This window comes from Balaenoptera physalus, assembly GCF_965194825.1.
Source record: "Balaenoptera physalus genome assembly, chromosome: 11".
NCBI classification, from domain to species: Eukaryota; Metazoa; Chordata; class Mammalia; order Artiodactyla; family Balaenopteridae; genus Balaenoptera; species Balaenoptera physalus.
Window position 1 is genome coordinate 9077854 of NC_138896.1, and position 26424 is coordinate 9104277.

Below are 26424 nucleotides of genomic sequence, written 5' to 3' on the forward strand. Positions count from 1 at the left end.
TACCCAGCCTGACGACCTGAAGCTCAGACAGGTGAGGGAGCTAGACATTCACACCCGTGGCAGATGGCCTCTCAGCCCTGCAGGCCTCCCCTTCCCTTGCAATGAAAGGTGGGGTCTCTTTTTCCTCCCCTCAGACTGGGGCTGGCTGGTGACTTACTTTTATCGATGAAAGGTGGTAGAAGTGAGGCCAGGCAAGTTCTGAGCCAGTAAGAGACCCAGAAACCTCGATTTTCATGCTCTCTGAGAAGCCAGCTGCCATCCTGTAAAGAATCTAGGCTCATCTGCTAAATAATGAGACATGTGTGGATAATGAGAAAGAAGCCACTTAGAGGAGTATCCAAGTGCCAGTCACTTAAAGGAGGCCTTCTTGGCCTTGCAGCCCTCTAGCTGCCAGCTGAAGGCAATGGAACGAGGGCCCCAAGGTCACCTAGAACTGAAGACCGCCCAGCTGAGCCCTGCCTGAATTCCTCCCCCGCAGAGTCATGAGAAACAATAATACAAAGCGGCTGGGCTTTTTTTAGGAAGCTAGGCTACCTGACATGTGTACCAACTCTGGTCAGTCATTGGGTAAGAGTTGCTCTTAGGGGGTGTTAATTTCTTGGCGCTTCTGGCCTGTTTCATAGGTGGGCAAAGCAGGCTTCACTTACTTAGAGATCATTTCAGAAAAAGAAATACAAGTTCTCTTGGCCTGTGGACGTCTGGCCAGTGTGCGCTGAGGTGGCAGAGGTACAGCGGTGTGGGCAGGGCACCGGCAGCCTGGCTGCACTGGGGACTCTCGCTTCCTGGACACCATAGACCTTCTGACAAACTGGGGCTTTTACCTTTCCTCTGAATCCAGCGCTCTCTACTGCTTCTGTTGTCAACACTTAGTCCTTCCAATTGGCCAGCTGTGATCTCAGTGTTCCAAGGCAAATCCTTGCTTCCCTAGAGATTAAAACCTTTTTCCCTACACCTGATCCATTGAAGCTTCTAAGTTGCCTGTTTCTTTCCTGAAACATTTGCAATTTCTATGTCAGTGGGTTTAAGGAAGAAGAAATCGTAATTTAGCATAATGTAGTGTATTAGGTAATGTGGAATGTGAGTGCGTGCATGTGTGTGTTTGTGTGTGTGTGTGTGTGTGTGTGTTGTATGTGTGTTACCAGAGCAAAGAATTCCAAAGAAGAGAATTTAGTCTCTTCTCAAGTGGTTCACTAATTGACAGGAGTCAATTAGGAAACAGTTGCCATCCAGCAACATTATCAAGATAAAGTCATTCTCTAAATGTGCCATCCTACTGGATAAAAGTAATGCTCCATCTAAGATGGAATGCCTGTTATTTTCCTTGTTTTTCCATTGGTGGCGATGAGGTCACCCAGAGGACCCAGTCTCTCCCCTCGTTGCCCTGGTAATCAAAAGCATGTAATTAAAAGCTGGCTGGTGACAGCAATGAATGTGGTTCTGTGACCCAAGACCAGTTTTTTCCTAAGCAAAGCTCATTAGACCACATTAAACGCACAATAGTTTAAATTCACAATGTGTACACTGGAATGGTCATAAACAGAGGGTTTTAACCAGAGAATTCCCCAAAGGACAAAGAAGGTTTAAAACTTGTTTTGTTTTGTTTTTTTTCACGTGAGGACCCCGAGTAGAGGTTGGGTTTTTCTGTTGCTTACACAAGGCAGGAATCCTTGCAGAGGACCCTTGTAGGGGAGGGACCAGTTATGTGAGGTTGTTGCCTGGGAGGAGAGAGAAAGATGAAAAATGGGTTAGCTCAGTGAGGCTGGACTGCCTTACTGCTGGATCACATTGTTGGCTAGATAATCAAGACAAGTCACAGTTTACTTAGTATGTTCTATCTCCTAAACAGCTGGCTTAGGTCACTGCTCCAAAGGATGGGATGTATGTGATTTTCTTTTAAAAAAAGGTCCTGAAATGTTAGGGCTTGTTCACTCCCATCTGTCACTGAGACAGTCACACACATCTCTTTTTTTTATTTAAAGAAAATTATGGAGAAGAAGAAGCTGTGTAAATTCCACATACCTTTTAAGAAGTAGACCCAAACTCCTCTGTTTGGACCAGGCTTTGGAGCATCTCCCTAAACCTCCTCCCGAATGCTCTGAGAACTAAGCCCTAAAGCAGCCACGGGAGTTTTCCCCCTGCCAGATGTTTGCCGAGAGGACAAAAAAGGAGGGTGGCAAGTGGGCAGAGCAGACATGGCAGCCTGCTGTCCAAAACCCAGGCAGCTGTAACCACTCCTTCCAAGGACGATGGGGGTTGCTCATGGAAGCCGGCGCACAGTGAGGTGGTTTCCTACCCTCCCAGGAACCGACCTGCTGGACTTTGAGCAAGTTGTTTAAACTCTCAGCCTCCATCGTCCCACTTGAATAAAGAGGATGATAGTAGTACCTGCCTCGCAGAGGTGATGTCAAAGTACGTTGCATGGTGCCTCACATTACAGGCACACATCGAATGCTTGCCGTCCTTCTCATTATTAGCAGCAGCCTGCGTGGGGGGTTCCTGACATGATGTGCTTTCAGCGGCACCGGGAAATTTCTCCACGCACAGAGATTTTTCCCAGTCAGCCCTTCTTGATGCCTGAAGTTCCTCATTAGAGAACTTCTCCGGTTTCTTAAGAATTGTCTTTATTCAAAATGCAACTTAGTAGCTCCAGAAGTGCCTTGTAATGCTTCCCCACCTCCATGACTGTGTTGTGTTCCAAGACACACCCCATCGTGGGGTGAATGTCCTGGGCTCCTCGGGACACACACACTGCACTGTTTTGGTGGGGCAGCGACCTACCTGTGTGTAAGCACGGCATAATGCAGAGGTGCTTAACCTGTGTGTCCAAAACTGGGGCTTCGGGGGTGCTATAATTTGCCTAAACTTAGACACACAATTGTCTTGGTGCATTTGTGAGCTTTGGGGGCTGCGAGACCCATAGCTTTCACTGGATTCTCAAAGGCTCTGAAACTGCAGAGCTGCTGTGGTGGAAACAGCAACCCAGAGCCAGTCCCCCACAGCCTCTTTCAAGTGTAGTGGATTTCAGGGGCCTGGGGAGAGCCCAGAGTGTATTCCAGCGAGGGGTGGGGAGATGGGTGCCCCGTCAGATAGGGCCAGGGATGCTGTGGTGTGTCGGTGTGAGAGCAGACAAGGCGAGAGCCAAACCCACCCCTGTTGACTCAGCTTGCTTTTGGAAGCCGCCCTGGAGGGATCGCGCAGATAGAGGTTCCAGTAACTTTCTCAGCACAGGAAGGACTTGGCCTGGGGTGAGAGTGAAGCCTCAGGACTCCCAGCCTTGGTGTAACCCTGGGCCTCCGAGGTGCTGAGTTCTAGACAAAGGGATTACACTTGAGGTTCCTTGAAGTTTCTTTGTATTCTGAAGTAAAAGCGTTCTAATGATTCCTTAGGTTTCTTTCTATTCTAAAGTAAGAGCATTCTAATGATTCCTTAAGTTTCTTTCTCTTCTAAAGTAAAAGCATTCTAATGATTTCTTAGGTTTTCCCCATTGAGTATTTCTTCTTCATTGAATACTTCTCCCTGCCTGAAGCCTATGTAATTTGGATAGGGTTGCCAAGTAAACTACAGGACTCCTAGTTAAATGTGAATTTCAGAAAAATAATGAATGATTTTGTTTTATATGTCGCAAATACTTCATGGGACATACAAATACTAAAAAAAAAAAACACTCACTGTTTACCTGAAATTCACATTTAACTGGGAGTTCTGTAGTTTTATTTGTGAAATCTGGTGTTTGGGGCTGAATTGTGTCCCCCCCAAATTCATATGTTGAAGTTCTAACCCCCAGTACCTCAGAATGTGACCTTAGATGGAGGCAGGGTCTTTGAAGAGGTAAGTAAGTTACAATGAGGTCATTGGGAGGGGCCCTAATCCAAATGACTTGTCCTTATAAGAAGAGGGAATTTGGACACAGCCACGTACAGAGGGAAGACCATGCACAGACAGAGGGAGAAGAAGGCCGTCTACAAACCACGGAAGAGAGGCCTCAGAAGAAGCTAACGCTGCCAACACCTTGATCGTAGACGTCCAGCCTCCAGAGCTATAGGAAACAAGTTTTCGTTGTGTAAGCCACCGGCTCTCACCCAGTCTGCGGTATTCGTTATGGCATCTGTGGACAAAGAATGCTGCCTGCCATGTCAGTAAACAATGAATGTTGCCTGCCATCAAACCACCTGCCACTGCAGCTACCCGCTATGGTTTGCCCTGAGGGGAATTCAGGATGGAGAAAAACAGGATACTGCCCCTAGACAGTTAAGATTCATACCAGAGGAATAATTTCAATGAGCCCAGACGCTTGCATCTTCCCATACATAGGGAAGCACTAAAATTGTTAACTTGAGATGTCTGGTTTTTGTGATTCGCAGTAATCTTTTTATGTTTGACTAAATGGTTTTTTGGGTTTTTTTTTTTCCAGCAAAAACTCCTGTGTATCCCGGCTCCTCCCTTATCTCTTGGGAACAGTTCCTCAGAGCTGTCTGAGAGGCTGTATCCTGAGCTACAGTCCTCAGTAAGGTCCCTAAGTGAAACATGACTCTCAACTCTTAGGTTGTGCGATTTTTTTTTTCAGTTGACACATCCCTAGCAGTCTAATACATCTAACAACTGCATTTGGCAAGCACAGTAAGTAAGAGGACACAAAATTATGAATACAGAATTAAGAAAAAAGTGAATATTTATTAGAATCAGAAAAGAAATCACAGCAAATTACCAGAGACCTGGAGATTTGACTCCCCTTTTTCAGAGACCCATTTAGGCAATAGGAACACCCTGCTGCTCTGGAACTCACTGAGATCCCTGCAAGGGGAGGCTCTCAAGCTTAAGCTTTATTAGCACTGTGGTCAATTTTAATCTGCTGGGATGTTTTCATCTTTTCTAAAGCCTTCTCTGTGTATTTTCCTGGTTTCACTTGATTTTCATGGCAGTCTCTCAAATTACACAGTTGGGTATTTTTGTAACTCTGTCTCCTCATCCTTTAGTTTTTAGTCTCTTTTCTCTCTTCTGGGGGTTAGGTTTTTAGCTCTTCAATTTCGTGTAAAAACAGATATTAAAGTTTATAAACAGTATAAATTTTTCAAATTAGAACTGTTTTAGAAACATCATATTATTATTTTAATTATATGAGAAACTTTGGTAACTTTTTGTTTTGTACATTTCATGAAGTCTAAAAGAGAAACAAGGAATAATATCATTTTCTTCCACATAAGGAACTCTTATAGAAACATTTAATTTTGACCATAGGCTGCAGATTCATAGATATGTACATATATAAATGCATATGTGTATGTGTATATTTAATACATTTATGAATGCTACACAAATTCTTCTAAAGCACACCTAGTTATGGAAACTTGATTGACCAGTAGGACATTAGTTAAATTAGACAAAACTGTTCTGTCGTAACCATATATAAAAATTCTTTGTGGATAAAATATATGTATATTTAAAATATCATATGTGAAGGGTCCATGGAAGACATTTCTTTTTCATTTTGAATTTAAACCACTAGATTCAATTTTTTTAAATTGAAAGAAGGTATTTTTGAGCATTATGACATAGATTTCACATTAGCATACCAGGCAATATTTTTGACCTTGAAAATATTAAATCTCTTCCTAGTAAGGCTAGAAATTGACTTAAATGTACCATGATAGAAAATAAAAAGTATAATGTTATAAAAGTATAATGATTATTTTTAAAAAAATAATTTTAGATGGATGATACAAGCAGGGGGGGGGAGGAAGGGTGGATAACGAGATAAGCAGATTGAAACATGGATGAAATATCAAGAAATGAAACTTAATTAGCAATTTTTTAAAAATGGTCTGAAGTAAGTTGTGTAATGTATTAGTGGATACACAATGGTAATTGAATAAACTAGCTCACCATTCTAGCTATATCAGTCTTGTAGTGTGAGAATTTGTGCATCTATTTCCTTGCTTTTTCCCTCCAAAATATCATGGTACATTGGTGTACGTGTGTGTGTGTATGTGTGCACGTGCATGTGTGCAGTAATGATGTTGGTATATTAGATTATGTGTTTGCATATGTGTGAATTATGTAATGATATTGGTAGGGCTGGTGGTGAATACCACATAACTACTGTAACTACTTCAGGATATTCATCTGGCTTTTTATTTTATAAATTATAGTTAAGAATCACTAAGGCTTTCTTTTACTGAAATATTTAACAAGGAATAGAATTACATTACTGTTTAATCTTTAATTCTGCCTTTCTTTTTGAAAAGGCAATTAATTAAATGCCCAGTAGTTATTTTTTACTATTTTAAGGTTTTTACTTTTTGCTTTAAATCAGCTTATTTCCTGTGCAGGTAATTATGCAGGTATCTTCCATGTGTGTACATTTAATGCTTGTGGGTTTTTTTTTTTCTTGGAATTAAATATGCAACTGCTGATAAATTGTTACCCACGTATGCAGCTTTAGCTTGGGGGAAGCGAACAACAAATACTTCCTCACCAAAGGTCCTTTTCCTTATTGTCTGACCTAAAGATTGTTTTACAGCCCAAAGTTACCAAAAATAGCCCCCTCTTCTTTTAGGAATATTGACTTGCTATGCCGCTGATGTATCTGCTGTTACTCTGAATGTAGCTGCCTCAAGTTTGTTTGGTTATCATTCAGTAGCCGTTTGTTGTGCTTTGAGGCCATTATATTTTCAAAACTCTTCTTAATTAGTTATTCAACTTACTATAAAACAGATTCCTGAATATTTTATTGTTCTCCAACTTTGCACAATATATCCTAGCTTAAATTAGTTGCAGTAAATGATGCTTCAAGAAAGGCTCATACATATATTTAGCTGAAGGCAGGGGTTGCAGAATACATTTTCCCATCTTTTGGAAGTATGCAAAAGCCTCATTGGAAGGTAGCTATTTGCACCCACAAAGACATATCATTTCAATAATCGGTCATAAAAAGAATGCATTGTATAGCATTGGAACACTAAGATGAACACTGCATTTAGCAGTGAGAGAAAGTGTCAGTCTTGAAAACATACTAGCCTGGATTGTTTGTTGTGTGTGTGTTTTTCTCTTCAGATGGAAAGAAAACTTTTTTGAATGGCCGAAAGCTGCTTGAAGGAGCAGGAAAGAATAGGTGAAGAATCGGTAAGCTTTCCTGGCCATCAGACTGGTAAAATATTAATATTTGACCATTCTAAGTGCAAGAGGACTCTCATACATTTCCAGTGGGAGTATAACTAGATCAATCACGTTGGAGATGATGTGATGATACTGAGTCAAGTTGAGGATGCTTGTATCCTAAGCTCAGCAATACAACTCCTAGACGTATGCCCTAGAGAAACCCTAGCCCATGTGTCTAAAGAAATGCGTACCAGAATGCTCATTAAAGCTAATTTTGTAATGTTCAAATAGCTACTTTTACTATTTAAAAATAGTAAAAATTGGAAAGAGTACTGAAATTAGATGTATAAAAACATTTTAGTATATTCATATAATGGAATATTATACAGCAGTCAATATGAGTAAAACTACATGGGTTAATATAGACCAATATCAGAAATACAATATTTGAGTAAGAAAAGCAACTTACAGAAGGGTAGGCTCAATGCCATAGCATTTATATAAAGCAAAAAATAATAATAATAAGTGTGCATACAAAGATTTGTCATTAAAGTATAAAAATGTACAGGGGAAACAAAGACATGAACTTAAGGATAGTGGTTATCTCAGGGGCAAAAAGGAGGGAAATGAGATTAGGTACATAGAGGATGTTACCTGTATCTATATAAATATATATGTGTAATAGATAATTTCTTTTTAAAAAAGAATACCTAAGCAAGGCAGTGTTCAGAAAGAAAAAAAAGAGGTGTTCTCCTTACTGCAAATGAATGAAAGAATAATAAATAAACTTTAAAATACAGATGAAAATGGATACCATTGATAGTGATACATAAATTAATCCTCATATACTTAATACAAGAGAGATGAAGATGGAGATTGCCAAGCCTGCTAAAAGTTTGATTCTTTATTCACTAGATTTTAACCTGGATTGACTGCATTCAGTTGTGAAAGAGAAAAAAAAAACAAAAGAATTACATCCTGGAAATATCAAGCATCGTATCTCAAAGGTAAGTAGTATTAAATATTTTTAGAGATTTAATTCTCTGGGAATAATGCTACCTTATTAACAGAGGAGCCTCTGGTTTGACTTCATCATATTTGATTTTCAGATCTGTTTTTAGGTAACTTTTATGTAAGGCATAAAAAGAGTTATTTTATCACAAATCTTCGTAAATACACCGAAATAATGATCACATTCCCCTGTTTCTGCTCCGTTTTCCTTGCCTCATCCTGTCACATCATCAGTATTCACCCAGGCACACAAGCTAGATTCCCCAGGCCCCCGGGCACCCCCTTCCTACCTATCCCCCAGCCACATGTCGCAGTTATCCTGCCGATTTTGCCCCCTACACCCTCCACTCCTTCTACTGCTCCGTACCTTGGGCACCAGCAGTGTTAACTTACTTGCAGTAAAAGCCCCAGCAGGCTGTCCACACCCCAGCTGACGGTACCCACTGTCCCTCAGTCTGGCCATCCTCCCTCCAGTTCTCCCCATTTGTCTGCCAGCCTAACTCCAAGCTGAACCAAGTAGCTCCTTTACTTTCTGACCTTTCTGAGCTTCCCACTGCCGTAGCACTGCACTGCCTTGTAGTTCTTCCTTTCTACTGCACCTGCACTCCCTGAGGGCAGGAGGGACATCTGAAGCACCTTCGTCCCCCATATCTAATGCATTACATGAACCAAGTAGTGTGTACTCAATAAACTGAACGGAAGTGAGTAACGATTGATAATCCACATTCAGTACAAACTGTTAAATTTAAAAGTATATTGCAGTATAAAAAAACAAACAAACAAACCAAAAAACAACTAATACTAAACTTTCTTTGGGTTATTTGTATGGAAATATGTTAATATAAATGTTTCAGACATTACATGAAATTTCTAAAAATCTTATATGTTCTGGTATAATGTTATAAGTCATAATTCTAGTTATTACTTTAAAATGTATATCTCAGAAATAACTAAATTTCCTTGTCAATTGCATTATTATGACTTTTCATCAAATCTTTAAAAAAATAAAAAATAAATAAAATAAAATAAAAGTAAATTGCACTATGCTATTGGCAAAATCCTTACCCAAGAATGATTAAGTCTCCTGCAGGGTCCTAACTGCATCCTCATTTTCTGTTGTCATTTTAACTCCCCATTATCTTCTCTGTCTCCTTTGGTCTACCCTCTATGCTCTTCTGGACTGAAATAGTCATTTCCTTGGGCAAATAACTCAATGGGTACAGAGATTTTTCACACAGTTAACTCATTGTGTACGCTTTGAGTATTGTGCTGGGTTTTCTAGAGCTGCATGTATTGTTATTTCTAATCTGCAACTATACAAATCCATGGCATGTTGGAATTTAAGGAAGTTCATTATCCTACAATGTTTACTCTGTAAAATGTTTATTGTAATTAAAAAAATAACCTCCCCCACTTCACAAAGATCACTGACTCCCTTTATGTTGCTTCAGGACTATATCTTCAGACACACAGCCCCACTTTCAGTGAGGGAACCTGGAATTTAGGTTTTTTAACCCTTTCCAGACATTTATGGGCTACGATGGGGCAGACATAACTGTGAACAGCAAATTACACAGAGATGTAACCCATACGTCCCACTTTGGAAGGTCTTATCTGTGAATATGTCACAGTACTGCATACCACTGCATCACCACCCTTCAACACACACACACACACACACACACACACACACGTACTTGTTCTCACACAATCTTTCTATTACCCACAAAGTCAATGACAGGCTTCTTTTACCTTTTTATACATAATCTTCAGTGCACACTCCATAAGGGACATTCATCAGTATCTGACATTTATTTGACAAGCTGAATTCAGCTGCTCTCCATGACACACCATCCCCAATGATTCATCAAAGCTGCCCGTTTCCCAAAGTGAATCGTGTCCCCAGGTAGTCAGTGTCACACATTCTGCTACCACCACCCATACCAATTCCTAGATTCCTTTCTTTATTTCCATAAGGTGCAGGCTTTTTGAAATAAAATGCTGCCTAGAAAGAATAAACATGAGACTAAATTCAATTCATGAAGATTATTTAACACACGAACTTTTGCAAAAGAAGGCTATTCATATGCAGCTTCAACAACATGTTTCTTTTTAAACATTCTTAAAAGCAGTATTAAGAACCACTATCGGTAAATTTTGTTCACAAAGAAAAATATTCCAGTATATCTCTACATAAAATCCTGTCCATATGAAAACCAAGAATCAAGATGCAAAGGGATGGACAAACTATCCAGTGGTTCTCAAAGTGTGTGCCAAGCATCCCTGCGACCTTTCAGGGGACCCACAAGGTCAAAGCTCTTTTGATAATAATACCAAGATGTTATTCACCTTTGTAAATTTCATTGTGCGTGTATGGTGATATTTCCCAAAGGCTATATGACTTGTGATATTGCAATCATCTCATTTGACTGAATGCAGAAGCAGATACGAGAATCCAGCTCTCTACTCTTGGGCCAGACATAAGAGATTTGTAAAAACAGAACACATTGCTATTCTTCTCCCTCTTTATTTTTGTTTTGGAAAAGACAGTTATTTTTCATAAAAATATATTACTTATGTTGATGAAATGGTTTATTATTGTTATTTTAAATGAATTAAGTAAATATTTAAAAATTTTCCCAGTTTTTAATTTTTAATAGAGTAAATATTGGTAGATACAACCTACACTTTAAAAAACTCTTTGAGGTCATTGATCATTTTTAAGAGCGTAGGTTTCCTGAGACCAAAAAGTTTGAGAAGGGCTGAACTATACAAATAGGTGGGTACATCACTGTCAATTTGGAAACATTCTCCCCTCCAAAACATTTTTCAAAACAATGTTTCAAAAAGATGTGTTCAGTGACTCAGAGAGGAGTTTTCCATGTAGAAGCCTCTTGACTGGCTATCAGCTAGCTGCACCTGGGCTAGTTTCCGCCCCACTTTATCTCTAACATCCTCTATAGCTCCCTTTAGGTCAACAACGTAGATCGGGCGTGGGGGGCCTTCAGCCCCCCAGTGAGTGATGCTTGGAAAAGGCTTGCTCTGGGTCCTGAAGCTTTAGCTGTTTAAGCAAATGCCACCAAAGGGGTTTCACCTCTGTCTGACTACCTAAACCTCATCCTGTTTGAGCTCTCCTGGGACTAAAAGCAGCCGTCCAAAATATGTATCTGATTTCTGATTGCATAAGAATTACCTGGGACACATTTTAAATGTAAAGGTTCCAGGCCCCAATCCAGACCTAAGGAATCAAAAGCCCAGGGCTGAGAGGAGCACGTCAGTTCTCTTTGACAATCACTCCCCATGATCCTTGGCATACAGTCCCCAGGAGACCACTGTTGAGGTTCAGGGCACCCAGAAAAGAGAGGAGGGTCCCTGGTGAGGGCATCCCCTCCACACAGGAGCACAAAGCAGGTGGCATGTGCCTTGAGATACAGGGAAGCCCTTGGCTGGGGCAGCTCCCAACACCTGCCAGTGAAATCAGGCCAGGGTGGGGCGCCCAGGCACATGCAGGCCCAGCAAGGAGAGGAGAGGCGGGTGCCACAGAGCCTTGGGGGGAGTATTTGGGTTCAGCATGGTGACTGATGGAGAAGAAGAGAAAGAAAGGGAGATGAAGAGGGAGGTTCCAGAAGTGAGGGCCCAAGAATGCTGAACTATCATTTTCCACCCACAATTTTGCTTAGAGCCAGCCCCAAGCTTTGGTGTAGTCAAAAGCCAATGCAGACTTGGTAAGTCCCCAAAAGTCTGGCTCTGATGAAGACTCCGAAAGTATAAACAGAGAGAATTTAAAAAGCCGGAAAGAGTGATCACATAAATAAGACCTAAAAAGATCATGTAAATAGGCACTGAAGTGAGCCTGGAAAAAAATCAGATCTAAATGAAAGCCTTTTCACCTACAGAGGGTGTTTGAAAGAAGAAAGCCCGTGTCTGCGTATTCTTCCAGCTCGGGGTGCAGGAAGCAGGAGGCAGAGGAAGAAGATGCTCAGCCTGGTTACTTACCATTACCCTTTGCTGGGCACGTTATAAAAAAGCCATTCAGAAATGACCCGAGAGTATTTATGGCCTTTATTAATCTTTCCTTGGCTGTTAGTTAGTGCCTCAAATTAGAGTCAGTGACGCTTCAGTGCAAAATAGTTTGAGGTATAGCCAGGGGCTAAATCCTAACCCTCTCTCATCTTTCCGGTTGTCCTCAACTCAAGTTTCTTTCAAAGAAGCGTTTGCCCTGGCATCTCTTTCCTTGGCTCTTTCTGTACCTGAATGACCTGTGAACATTAGGCCATTCACATATTGATGGTTTTTAAGATAAGCTTACATTTCAGCAAAGGCCTAATGAATTTGGGAGGGATGGTGAACAGGGTAAAATCTGACTTATTGGGATGATTTTTGGTTGCCTGAATACTTCCAACCTTCACTTATTTTTATTGCACCAACAAGATTGGACCATTCTAGCCAGTCTTACCCAAGTTTTGCAGCACAGTTACAAGTTGAAATCTGTGTGGCAAAGAGCACTTTTTGTACCATAGGCAGCTCCGATAACAAGCAGGGGTAGGAGGAGCTCAATTTAGTCCAACCTATAGTGCCTTTGCAAAGCTCTTTGCTTTCTTTGCCTCAACCTTCCCCATTCTCAAGATAAGATAGGAAAAGAAAGGAAAAGAAAAAAACTACTTACCTTGTACAGGTCTTTCAGAAGATGGACTGCAGGATTATAGAATGCCTAATGAAATGCATAATTCCCTCTTCGTTGCCTTAGTGCTGAGAAAGAAGTCCCTTGCTCATTTTTGGAAGATAGAATATGCTTTCGATTACATCAGTTCTATTTAGTAAACAACCTTTCCTGTGCTTTCAGCAGTAGATACTCTGAAAGCATTCTGAGACATCTTCCGTAAACACTTTTTTTCTTTCCAAATCAATTCTTAGCATGCTTCACATATCTGGAAGACATCACTACTTTTGTAAAAGTATGCAACGCTAGTGATCCAGAGGGTCAGAACCACCTGTGCCTCACTTGAGGCCGAATTACTTTTTATCTCTCTTTTTATCTTCCCCCCCACCCCCATCTCAAAGGATCTTTCGCATGGTAGGTCCTCATGGAATAGCAAAGGATTGTGCACCAGTGCCGTATATAGTGACCTAGTTGAATGTGACCTGAGGATGAACTCTTCTGGGTTATTCAGAGTTCTCTCCAGATTTCACATCACATGCTCAAGGTGAGTGCGGTCCACAGCATAACAGGGAGCCTAGCCTATGTCCACTGCGGGGAGGTAGGGAGGGACCCTGCGGCACCGTGAAGTGGTCTGCTGTCCACAAGGGCTCATCCACGTAGACACCGCGGGGCAAGGAGTACATGAGACAGACAGCACATGTCTGTCTCTCTTGAGATCACCCTAGAATTAGTTATATCTTCTCCCAGGTTTTTAACATCTACTAACATTTTTTCTCTAAAATTTTAGTTTTTAATTATTTCTTTATAGCTTATATTTTATTATTTTTCTAGCCATGCATTAACTTATTCACTCACTCAACAAATAAATATCTATTGAGTACCTACCCTGTTGTGAGATGCAGAATCTGTTCATTTCTTTACAGCTAGTATATATTTGATTCAGGCAGGATTCTGGACCTATGTTTGTATTTTATTTGCATATTTACTTATTTTTCTATTTGTGAGTTCATAATTTGCTTGAGGGTAGAAGCTATGTTTTACTTACCTTTGTATCTGCAGATCTAATAGATAGTAAGTGCTCAATAAACACTGAGATAATGTTAAACAAATCACATCAACTTCCATAATGAAACTGAGGCAACTTATAATTAAAACGTGTCTCATCAACATAAAACTTGAAGTATCAGTAAAATCTTGCAGGAGAAATGGAGAAGAGCATTAACCTATAGCTAATGCAAATTAGATTGTAAATTAGACTCTAAGCTTCCTGATAGCCAAAGTTAAAGAAAAATTTACCAAGATACATCAGAAATTGGGCTTGTAGATTCAAAGATGTTGGGTCCTAGATTTTTATATATTTTAGATACTAATAAACATTTTATTATTATTTTATTACATTTCTGAAATTTTCCGATTATAACTATACATTTTTCTTGAGATAATTAACATTGATTCCATAGAAAATTTACTTTTTTGTTTTTACATACACTAGGTACTTGAAAAAAATGAAAAACATCAAATAATCTTATGACAAAATAAAAGTTAATCTTTTCCAAAATGAAACTTCCTTAGCCTTTTTCATTAAAAATGATCAGATTAGTTATTTCACTCTTTTTGAGATTACAAAGTTTACACATAAAATGTGCCCAAAGTAAATCAAAAGCCTACCCCAGTCCTCTACCAATGAAACCTACCTAAGACAAGATCAAAATACCTGGAGCAGTCAGGTGGGCGCATCCCTAGAGTGAACATGGGCATTAGGTCTGAGGCATTTTCAGCAAGCAGTGCTGTACCTGAGTAAATAGAGCCACTTATGAAGACTCAAATGGGGAAAATAGCTAAACATTTCGATTAACTAAGAGCTCTGATCGCTGATTAAGAACGGGCAGTCATGTTGTTTTTCCTATTATTTCTTTGAGCCTCTTGAACACTTCAGAGTCAGAGACGGGCTCCAGGATCACTGACTGTCCTGTGCTCCTAGGGGGTCACTAACTCTATTAAGCCTCAGTTTCTTAACCTGCAAAACGAAGATCATAATACCTCCCTCATGAGATTATTGTAGGGATCAATGCAAATAGGTGGGATTATGTATGTGAACAAACTCTACAAACTGTAGAGATACAACTTTGGTCCTGTAGTTTCCAGTATTAACATGAGTTAGTTTGTGAGTTGGGAAGTGGTTGATTTCTTATAATGACCCAAGTGTGATTAGTCAAATTCATGTAAGTGTAACTAATTTCATCTACTGCTAAAAACACTGAATTTTTTTTTGCTGCATAAATGTATACATTTTTAAAAAATCTGTTGAGTTCAGTGGTTCAAATAAATCTGTATTGCAGTACTGATTACAGAATTTGATTTTATTTAAAAGCCCTCTTTCTGTGAGAAACATGAATACACAGTGGGTAGCTATAGATTTAATGCGTATTTATGTGTTATCATCACACAGGATTGTTCTATGTGTGATGAAGTTCTGCTTTTTTCCAGAACATTCTTTTCTTGGTTTTATTTACATTTTGCCTTGATAAGCATGTTTATATCATTTAATAATTCAAGTGATTACACCATGCTTTTGAGGTTTTTATGAGGAAAATTGGAGTATATACTTTGTTTTTAAGTGAACTGATTTGACTATCTTCAAAGCAAAACAAAAAAACCCTGGCTCTCACTAACTTTTTAAATAGCTACATCGACTTGTCTAGAAGCAATCAATCAGCAACAATCACATTTCAGATAAACCTCAGGGCTAAGATGTCACGAAGGTGACTGGAAGGAAATAATCGGCCTCAGTGGGCAAACAAAAAGGAACCTGTTAAGTGAAGGCAAAGATCACAAAGCAGCCCATCTGTCCCCTTGGGCTACATAGCAAAGGAATGCTGGTGAGAGTGGGAGAAATACTGGAGGAGGAACCACAATGTCCCTTCCAGATCTGCCATGCTGGCCCTTGGGAAGAACAAGAGAGCGGTCCCAACCCGGCGGAGGCACAAACTGGGACAGGGCACGAAGGACTGGAGAGTACCCGGTGCCAGGCAGGCAGGCAGGCAGGCAGGGGAATGAGGAATCACCTTGTCCTCAGAACCCCCAAACAGGCGCTGCCACCACAGGGGAACAAGCACAGCAGTCGTGGTATCCGGACACCAAGGCTATAAACTCTGTTCAAGGCTCTTTCCCTCCCAAGCACCCACTGCCCTCTTTTGTTGATGACTCTCTACAGGGCAAGGGGTAGACTGATTAACACCCTCCTGACCCCTCATTTCACTCCTTGACACTCTTCCAGTGAGGGAGTAATAGCTGGGATTACAAAGATTTATTTTTTGTGCTATTTCATTTTCTTTAATCTACTTGCTTGTGTCCAACAAAAACCCTACACACCCATATGGAAAAAACTACATAACTACATACATAATTTCTCTTTCTACATATGTGACCAAAGTGTGAGCCAGTTCCTTCCAGATGAATGAAGAAGGCAGAGATTAATAATAGTGCCTAAACACATGTGCAGCCTGGTGTCCACGCTGCATGTATTCAGATGATTATGTTTCTTCATTGAGTTGTAAATTTTAATGCACTGTAAATTGCACAGGGTATTTATCTGGCAATGGCAAAAGAAAAAAAAACACATCATTTATGGTGTTTCACAAAATCTCAGTCCCACTGTTTATAAAGATCACAAGTTTATGAATGGCAACTAGAGATTCCTAAAGAATTACCTTATTATAAGTAGAACTCATCTGTGACTCTTCAACAATATTGATTTAATAAGAGTATATATTTTTGGTTCCAGGAGTCACTGAAGTGCTAATCTTATGTGATTAATACACTATCAAAGTGTTAGTATGATGGAGGCAGTAGTGCGTGTAAATATTCTATTTGTTCTCCAGCTTTTCCCAGTTAGCGCCGTGTAATGGGTGTGAGAGGAAATGAAGTGTGTCACTACTAGCCAGGGGCATGAAAGATCTTGAGCAGTTCTCCAGTCTCTCTAAATCTGCAGGGTTGACAGAAGAGTATGAGGTGAAGACTTGACATTGAAGCAGCCTACATTGCAAATCACTGCACTGAGCGTCTCCCAGACCCAAGTGGATATTATGTGAGTGAAAAATAAACGTTTACCATGTTAAAATGCTGAGATTTGGGAGATGTTTGTTACTGCAGCACAGCCTGCCCTGACTAATATAGAGAATAAGAATGGATTTCAGTCTTGAAGGTTAAATAAAAATCCAGAGTTAGATGTGTTTAGTCTTTTAATTAAAGGCTTAGTAGGATACAGCAAGAATTGACAAACTTTTTCTGTAAAGGACCAAACAGTAAATATTTTAGGCTTTGAGAGACAGAAAGTCTCTCCATGATTACTCAGCTCTGCCACTGGAGCACACAAGCAGGTGTGACAAAGCATAATGTGCATGGCTATGTTCCAATAATTCTTTGTTCAGAAAAACAAGAAATGGCCAGGATTTGGTGCATAGTTCCTGGCCCCTGTGTTAGAGAATCTATTTTAAATGGAATTATGTTGAGTACTTGGAATACAAGGTTCCTGGGCCTACCTTAACAAAGTACCACAAAGTGGGTGGCTTAAAATAACAGATATTTATTCTCTCACAGTTCTGGAAGCTAGAAGCCTAAGCCAAGGTGTTGGCAGAGTTGGTTCCTTATGAGGGTTCCAAGGGACAGTCTGTTCCATGGCTGTGTCCTAGAGTCTGATTGTTGCTGACAATCCTCGGCATTCCTTGGCTTGTTGGATGACATCACTCCAATAGCTGCCTCTGTCTTCACGTTGCCATCTTCTCTCTGTATGTCTCTCTTATAAGGAGGCCAGGTATATTGGATTAAGGGCCCACCTTAAGGGCCCTTAATCCAATGTGAGGACCCACCTTACATCTCTTAATGAATTATATCCTCAACGACTCTATTTCCAAATAAAGTCTCTTTCTGAGGGACTGGGGGTTAGGATTTAAACAGATCTTTTTGGGGTGCACAATTCAACCCATAGCATTTGGTTACTTAAAGAACACTTTTCTCTTAGTAACTTGACAATGATACAAGTGAATTTTAAGTAAGTTCGTAGGCCTTGCCTTTACTCAGAGAGATCAATTCATGAACTATTTTGACAAGGTTGAAATTTTAGGTATCTAATAGAGCAATTAAAAGAAAAACCATGCTCATAATTAAAATAATAAATATAACATTGTAATGAACATTTACAATTCAGTACTATTTTACAGGCTTCTACTTTTTCCAAATCGTTGATTGATGCTTAAGATGAGAAAATTAGATTTGATTTACATACTTTATTTCTTGGGACTATTATTAAAGCACAGGATTGATGAAATGATTATTCCTTAGAGTCTGAATGCAGACATCTATAAGGATTTATTAAAGACAAAAACCACAATTTCCTTGGCAGGTTTTGGAACCCTAAAATGTGAAAAAGCACCACACAGTTAAGTAATCAAGTAAGTGCTTTAGATGTACATACAAGGAGTTCAGAAGAAGGAGGGACCACAAAGGCCTAGTAAGGGGGTGCCCTCTGAGGGATGAGAGTTTGGATAGACTGGCAGGGAGCATCTGATATGAGCAAGGGCATAAAATGTTGTAGCTTCTGGGGGAGGATCAGCCTGATTTGAGGCAGCAAGGACTTGTAGGGAAATAACAATAGTTATAACTGCAAAGAGTCATCAAAACTGATAAAACAGACCCTGAATGTCAGCCTAAGGAGAGTTCAGATTACATTCATGAGTAATAGGTCTGTGAGCGATAAGTTTCTGAGCAAATAATCAAAGCTGTGTGGTGTAGTCCACAAGATAAACAAGGCAATGGATTGATGAGGAATTAGCTAGGCATTATCTAGGAACGTCTAGGCATTATGAAAAAGAGATGGTAAACACTGTGGCAGGATCATCAAGAATGGTTCATAAGAGTTTGATGGGTCTTGATGATTAGACTTCTGAGAGAAAACCATGAAGGAGAAAAAGATAAGTCAATGCAATCTCAAGAGGAAGGAAGGGAGGAAAAAAAAAATGGGAGGGAGCTGATGTAAACACAAGGAAGGCAAATTCTAGCTAATTACTATTAGAATGAAGACCAATTCACTAGTTCTACTCTAATTAGTCAAGATAGGATAAGATATGCATGGTTACATATAACCCCCATATTTCAATAGCTTAGCACGACAAAGATTTATTTCTGGTTTATGTTATATATCTAGTATTTACTGGAAGGGAACTTTGTCCCACAGATCCATTCAGATGAAGAATAATGGGCATTTCACCAACTCGTGATGCTGTTTTCTCAAAGTGGAGCCACATGAGGGGAAGAAAGAGCGTGGACTGTTTCCACCACTCTTAACTGCCTTCAGTTCATTTGCCAGACTAGTCACATAGCCCCAGCGCAATTGAAAGAGAGGATGGAAAAGGCACAGAAGCCCAGGTAACATATGATAAGTATTACCATCTCTACTGCGTTATCGTTTTCCCTTCTATTTCAAAAATAAATTGTTGTCTGTGAGTTTCTGTTCTGATTTTGCCTTTGGTAAAGTGAATTTATTTCTTTCCACACATTTCCACTAACTAACCACCAGGAAATCTTGTATATTCTTAACCATAACCGTAACAAAGGGCTTTACTTTCACAATCGTTCTGAACTACAGAGATATAGACAAAAGCAGAATGTTAAAATCTGCTAATTGTTTTTCCCTGGTGCCTGAAAGAGAACCACATGAAGAGCACGGTTACCCCGGAGTTTGGTAGAGTCAGAGACTAACATCTGACTCGTCAGAGAATAACAGAGACTAACTTGACTCATTCTCTAGGAAAGAGGCTATGGCTAAAGAGGGGAGCATTGGGCTGCCAGAGTAAAGAGGACTGTCACAGGAGGGGTTTGCCTATAGAGAGAAAGTTATGTGTGTGTGTCCTGTAGACAGATGTGGAACCTACAGAAGGTCAAGCCATGGGTTATCTTTAAAAGGATTCTGCCTAAGAGCATGTCTTGCCAGGGACAAGATAATCTTAGCATGATAGAGGCTGGAAACAAATCATCAGATGCAGGAGCTGAGGGAAGGGCCTGACTGCAAGTAGCCAGTTAGAAAAGCCATCACCAGGCTGAGAACTGGTGAGTGATCCTCAGAGGTAGGTGGGGATTGGCAGGGAGCGGGGAGTCTCCAATAAATCCCAAAGAACAACCCTTAAGTGAAAGAGTCAGCATTTGGTGTCTATGAGAGCTAGAAGTCACAGAGATGATCAGAGTACTAAGCAAGTACGACTTTCATGCTCCATCCTCTCCTGGCGCTGACCTTGGAGGGGCCCCAAACAGCAGCAAGGAGACAGAGGCCAAAAGCAAATGAGAGGAAGCTGACAACACCTTTACACTGCATATTGTAAGAAATTCTAGTCAAATAATGAATCCTTGTGAATTGTTTTTGTTGGCGATAGGTTTGATGAGGGATTATGTTTTTAGGAATTTAAAGCATGGGTAATCAGTAATCCATTAATTCAAAACTATTTAATTGAGTTCCTATAACTGAGAACATGCGGTACCTACAAGCTGCTATAGGCTGTACAGAAGACCCTCATCCTACTTTTTCAAGTTTTTTACATATTAGTGAAAGAAGCAGACAAAAAAGTAATCTTAAGACAATGTGATTAGTGCTGAAAAAGAAGAAAGACTGCAATATTAGAGCCGAGACTAGGGGCATTTTATCTATCTGAAAGGATCTAGAAAGCTTCCCTAGAAGGTGATACTTAATCTGATATTTAATGTGTTTATTTAACCATTAACCAGAAGGTTGAAAGAATGGAAGTTATTCTCAGAGGCAAAAACAACTTAACACAAAGGCATGAAACAGGAGAACCCAACTTGCTCAGAAAACTGCAGATTTAGCAGTATGGTTATAGTACTAAGTACCATTGGACGGTGGTGGGGAACTCGTCTGGAGCTTATTCAGAGCCCATGTGACATGGTAAGGAATTTAGGGATATCTTTTAAGCCATTGAACATTGTTAAAGATTTGGTCTTGCTCTTTTTTTACATATATGCTTTTAAAAGTAGACAGTATTGGAAGATTTTTTAAAATTATCTATAATTTCACTATCCAGAAAGGACTACTTAAATATATTCTAGAGTATTTTCTTGTATTATTTATATATTTAAAATTTTTTATCCTATTTCAATTTTGTAGCCTGTATTTTTTACTTACTATTATACTGTGATTATCTTCCAGGGTCACTGAATAATTTTTGACAACCTGATCCCTAATAAGTGACCAGTATTACAAGAAATGAATCCACTATTTTTTATTTCACCATTCCTTTACTGTTAACAGTTGGGTTGTTTCAGATGCTTTGCAATTACCATCCAAGTATTTAAATCTTTCAGTGCATTTTTTTTTATGCTTTTAAGATAGAGTCCAGTACATTGAATTGCTAGATCAAAAAGAATAAACTCCTTTGAAGCTATTTTTTTATACATTTCTAGATTAATTTCCACAAAAATTTTGCTAATTTACACTCTCATCCCTTGTTCAGTAACAGTGTAAAATAATCTCTGCTCCTTTATAGGTTTATCAGTGGGACAAATTATTTGCTTTTATAAATAATCTTTGCTGTATTTTTTAATAGAAGAAAATCTTAATAAACTTTTTATAAATGATCTTTGGTAAATAACTTTTGTTTGATTTTTTAATAAAAGTTCACCGAAGAAGTGTTGGGAAATATAGAAAAATGCAAAGAAGAAAAGTTACATAATTTTAATTCTATTTCTTATAATTAAGGACTGGTAACATCTTGGTATATAGCCTTCCAGTTTTTTTTTTTTTTTTTTTGAGTATAGTTGATTTACAATGTTGTGTTAGTTTCAGGTGTACAGAAAAGTGAATCAGTTATACATATACATATAGCCACTCTTTTTTAGATTCTTTTCCCATATAGGCTATTACTGAGTATTGAGTAGAGTTCCCTGTGCTATACAGTAGGTTCTTATTAGTTATCTATTTTATATGTAGTAGTGTGTATATGTCAATCCCAATCTCCCAGTTTATCCCTCCCCCTCTTGCCCCCTGGTAACCATAAGTTTATTTTCTACATCTGTGACTCTACTTCTGTTTTGTAAATAAGTTCATTTGTACCTTTTTTTTAGATTCCACATATAAGCGACATCATATGATATTTGTCTTTCTCTGTCTGACTTACATCACTTAGTATGATAATCCTTAGGTCCATCCATGTTGCTGCAAATGGCATTATTTTGTTCTTTTTATGGCTGAGTAATTTTCCATTGTATATATGTAACTCTGTCTCCCTCTAAGTATATTTAACAAAATTGAGATCTTACTTATTTGGACTAACTTATATTTTGTCTTTTGCATACAATACTGTAGAGCAAGTGGTGTATCAGTTCATTAATTAGGCTTGGCTTTCAAGAGCTGCATAACATTTCCTTACACGAATGGGCCCTTATAAATCATCATTCTTGTATTGGAAGTTAGGTTGGTTCTAATCTTTCATCCTCACATGAGTATCCTTGTGCATATATCTCTGGGCATACCTTGAATTAATTTTTTAAGATTAATTGCTAAAAATGAAAATGTTGAGTAAAAAGATTGGAACATTTTTAATGATTTTTAATTCACTTGGCAAAGTTTCTTTCCAAAAAAGATGTTCCCATAATTAGTGAATGAGAGGTCTTGCTTCACAATATTTGAGGGTTAACAACATTTAAATTGTCCTTATTTGACATATAAAAATGGCTTTTTATTTTAATTTGCCTTTCTTTGATTATTTATAACATTAAATATCATTTTAGGTCTTTATGGACAATTTTTTTTTTCTTATTTTGAAGATTTGGTGCCATTCTTATGGATGTTCAAAGTCTTTTTCTGTACCTTTAAGAACATTAACATTTATCTGTAATATTTTTTCATATAGTCCTTTTTTCACTCTGTTTTCATATTGCTGAGTTTTTGGATTTTATTTGCGTCTTCATTGGTTGGAATACATCTTTAAGTAGGTTTATCAGGACACTTACAGGGGCACTTTCTAAGCCTTTGCATAAATAAAATATCCTTTCTGTTGCCATCACATGTGAATGACATCTTGTTAGGGTATAGAATTCTTGGACCACAACCTTCTTCCCTCACTAATCTATAGCTATTGTCTTCTGATACACAGCATAGTGGAGAAAAATTATGAGGTTGGCCTTTGGATATATGATGGTTAATTTTATATGTCAACTTGACTGGGCAGTGGAGCACCCAGATATTTGGTCAAACATTATTCTGGGTGTTTCTGTGACGATATTTTTGGATGAGATTAACATTTAAATCAGTAGACTGGATACTCTCATGTGTATGGGCCCCATCCGATGGTTTGAAGGCTTGACTAAAACAAAAAGTCTGACTTTCCCCTGCGTAAGAGAGAATTCTTCTGCCTGACTGCCTTAAAAGTGAAACATCAGCTGTCCTGGAGACTGGTCACCACCCTAATCATGTGAGCTACATCCTTAGAATAAGTCTGTTTATATATATACATCTTATTTGTTCTTTTTCTCTGGGGAACACTGATTAATGCAGTATGTTACCTGGAATTTTTTCTTCTGCTTTCATACTGATGGCATTGTTTTCTTTATCTATGAAATTTTTTAAATGTTATCATTACATATCTAGGTGTGGGTCTTTTTCATTCTGTTTGGAACACAAAATGATCCTAATAGACAAGACCCTGAAGGTGCTCCCATGTAATAGCTGTTCTTTGTGGCATATAGTACAAGGAAGGTCATCTGCTAGGAGAAAGGAGGAAGGTGGTGAGGCTGTTAAATTCTGTGATTCAATGCTATGCCTTTAAAGTACACTTCCTACTCTCGGTGTCTGTCAACCCATTCATGCTGGCTGGAATCCAACTATTCTCCTAGCTTAGTGTGGCCCTTCCACTGTTTTGATTCAGATGTGACCTAGGTCCAACTCTCCAATCTGAATCTCCAGCCCTTCACATTTAGCAATTCTTTATTATTAGTTTTTTATGTATTTAAGTCTCTTTACCCAGATAAGCACAGGAATGATCTTATATGCACCTTTCATTTAGTAGGCTTTTGATATTTGTTCTCTGATTTAAATTGAAAAGACCAACAAATATTACACACACTGCAAAAATATTCTGTTCAATATTTTTAAAATCTCTACCCTTTTTGGGCCACCGTTGATGATAATCAAACTTATGCTTTAGGCTGATCATCAGGCTTTGTCCTTTAAAAATGTATATATTACAAATATGTATATGGATTTGTTATAGACAAGAAGAACACAAAAATAAAAGTCTTGTTGGAAAATGTACCTATTCTAATGTAAATGTTTTCAAAGTGATTTTGTTAGGGATATAAGGGAGCATATAATTAGTTCATTGATACTAAAATTCCGCAGTTGAAGATTTCTGTATGATTACCTACAACTTCACTTAACAATAAATAGTTAGACTTACTAGGTGTCAGGCACTGTGGTATGTGAAATTTATCATCAGTTTTATCCATATAAATTTTTAAGTTCATGGCACAAAACCATGCTACCTACATAATACATAATAAAACTCACATATTCCTGAATTTAACTTAGTGTTCTATCAGTTACAATAAAATTGCTGACTTACATAAATGATATTATGCTTCAAGATTAATAGTTGCTTAAGTGGCTACAATCAGTATAACTCAACTCATCTAAACTGCATTTTGTAGTCTATCCTCATTTTGTTAGGGTTGCTTTTGTATACTCATTTCTCTCATATCATGTACAGTATAATCCATAGGTAGGTGTGTGCACACATCCATACATATCCACACTTCCTGAAAAAACCTGGGGTCTGATATGATTCTATAGCTCTCAACATTCTGTTCACCCACAGTAACTTATGTTCCAGAGAGGTTGTGTTTCTTCATATTTAACTCATTTTCTTATCTCTCCAACTTCTACCTCACTCCTGAGGGTCTTCAGGCAGCATCTATCTGTTTCCCACCCATTTACTTTATTCGATCATCAGTCATTCAAACAGTCTGTCAACAAATATTTCCCACAAGCTCCGTACCATAGTACTGGGTCTAGAGAAATCAGTAAGGCTTAGTCTTTTCTCCCAAGAACATCGTGGTTTAGTATCATTCAGGGGGCCGCTTTCTAGTGTCCAAGATGTCAACGGGCTTGAGGCAATGGATGATCTGATCCTTGAAAAATTGTAATAGCTCCATTCGGTAAAAAAAGGAAAGGAAAGATAAGAGGGGACATTAACTAAAACAATGGGTTTTTAATTGATGGAATCTGAGTCTTAGGGGAGAAGGGAAGAAAAGTGTAAAAGGAGGTGGTTGGTCTTGTGCTTGGGAAAAAAAGGTGAAAAAAATCTGGCAGTGCAGGGAGACTTCTACACAGTAAAGCAGTCTCTGAATCCTGAGGCTGGAACTAGAAAGTAAATAGATGAAGCATCGAGCAACACCTCCACACTCCAGTCAATCCAATTAATAGGCTTTCAATAAATCCAGCTGGACCAGAACCGAGATTATTCTTCCAGGAGGAGCAAGGGGAGAGCTGCATATGGAAATAAGTATCATTTCTTCTGACACCCCAGTATCCCCACCACTCTAAAACAACCCATGGATTAACCTGAAGTCCTCCCTGTAAGTAAGAGTGGTATTTCAGGATAACAAATGGTGTAAACACCCTGCTTGTGAAAAAAAAATTTTTACACCCACCATTTTGTTATCCTAATATCATATATTGGACAGGTCCTTCATTATAAATTTGGAGTTAAGAGACTTAAAGAAAACCCAGTGTTAGAAAGCTACTTGTACTTAAGTGGAAATTGTCGGTAGCAGAGCCCCACTTGTTTTCATGGGACGTGGGAATGAGACACAATGGAAACAAAAGGTCAAAGAACTTGGATCTTCATGGCTCCATAAGCCAACTCTGCCCGCATCACAGTTTGGTCCCCACGCTGTCATCTGTGAATTGCATATGGACGTGTAGAAGCTGGGTCTGAAGTATTTTAAATCTAGTCCTAGATGCTTATTGAAAATATTGTTGAAGAAGGTGTGTTACTCTGCTCACCCTACAATAACAAAGTTCCGTAGAATAGGTGGCTCAAACAACAAGAATTTACTTCTCACAGCTCTAGCGGTTAGGAGGCCAAGATCAAGGTTGCAGCCAATTTGGTTTCTGGTGAGAACTCCCTTACTGGCTTGCACGTGGCCACTTGCTCGGTGAGTCCTCACATGGCTGAGAGAGAGAGAGATCTTCCTCTCCTTATAAGGCCACCACTCCCGTCAAATTAGGACCCCACCGTATGCCCTCATTTAACATTAACCACCTCCCTAAAGCCTTCTCTCCAAATCCAGTTACACTGGGAGTTAGATCTTCAACATAAGAATTTTAGGGGAAGACAATTCAGTCCGTAGCAGGTTGTATAATACCTTACCGCAATTTTGTTTCTGTAACTACATTACTCTTAATTTTCTTAAAATAGCTTCAAGTTTGCAAGAAAACTAATGCATGACTACTTAAATAGTACCTAGCAGTCAGAATAACACTAAGTGTTGTAAGCTCCCAGCAACACAGATAATTTTATTGAGCAGCTGCCTGCTTACCCTAATTCATTGAAATCCCAAACCTAAAAATATGCCTCATTTTCTGAAGCTTAGGT

General features: G+C 38.9%; 1 long non-coding RNA gene across 1 annotated transcript in view; it reads right to left on the reverse strand.

Annotated features, from left to right (window-relative positions):
* LOC309637989 overlaps window positions 1-9757 on the reverse strand; it is a 34767-nt gene extending 25010 nt beyond the window's left edge. The window contains exons 1-2 of the long non-coding RNA XR_014250924.1: window positions 822-9757; window positions 158-284 (exon numbers count right to left, since the gene is read on the reverse strand). This is a non-coding gene — a long non-coding RNA (uncharacterized lncRNA). The remainder of the gene's footprint in view (window positions 1-157; window positions 285-821) is intronic.
* Window positions 9758-26424: the final 16667 nt, after the last annotated feature.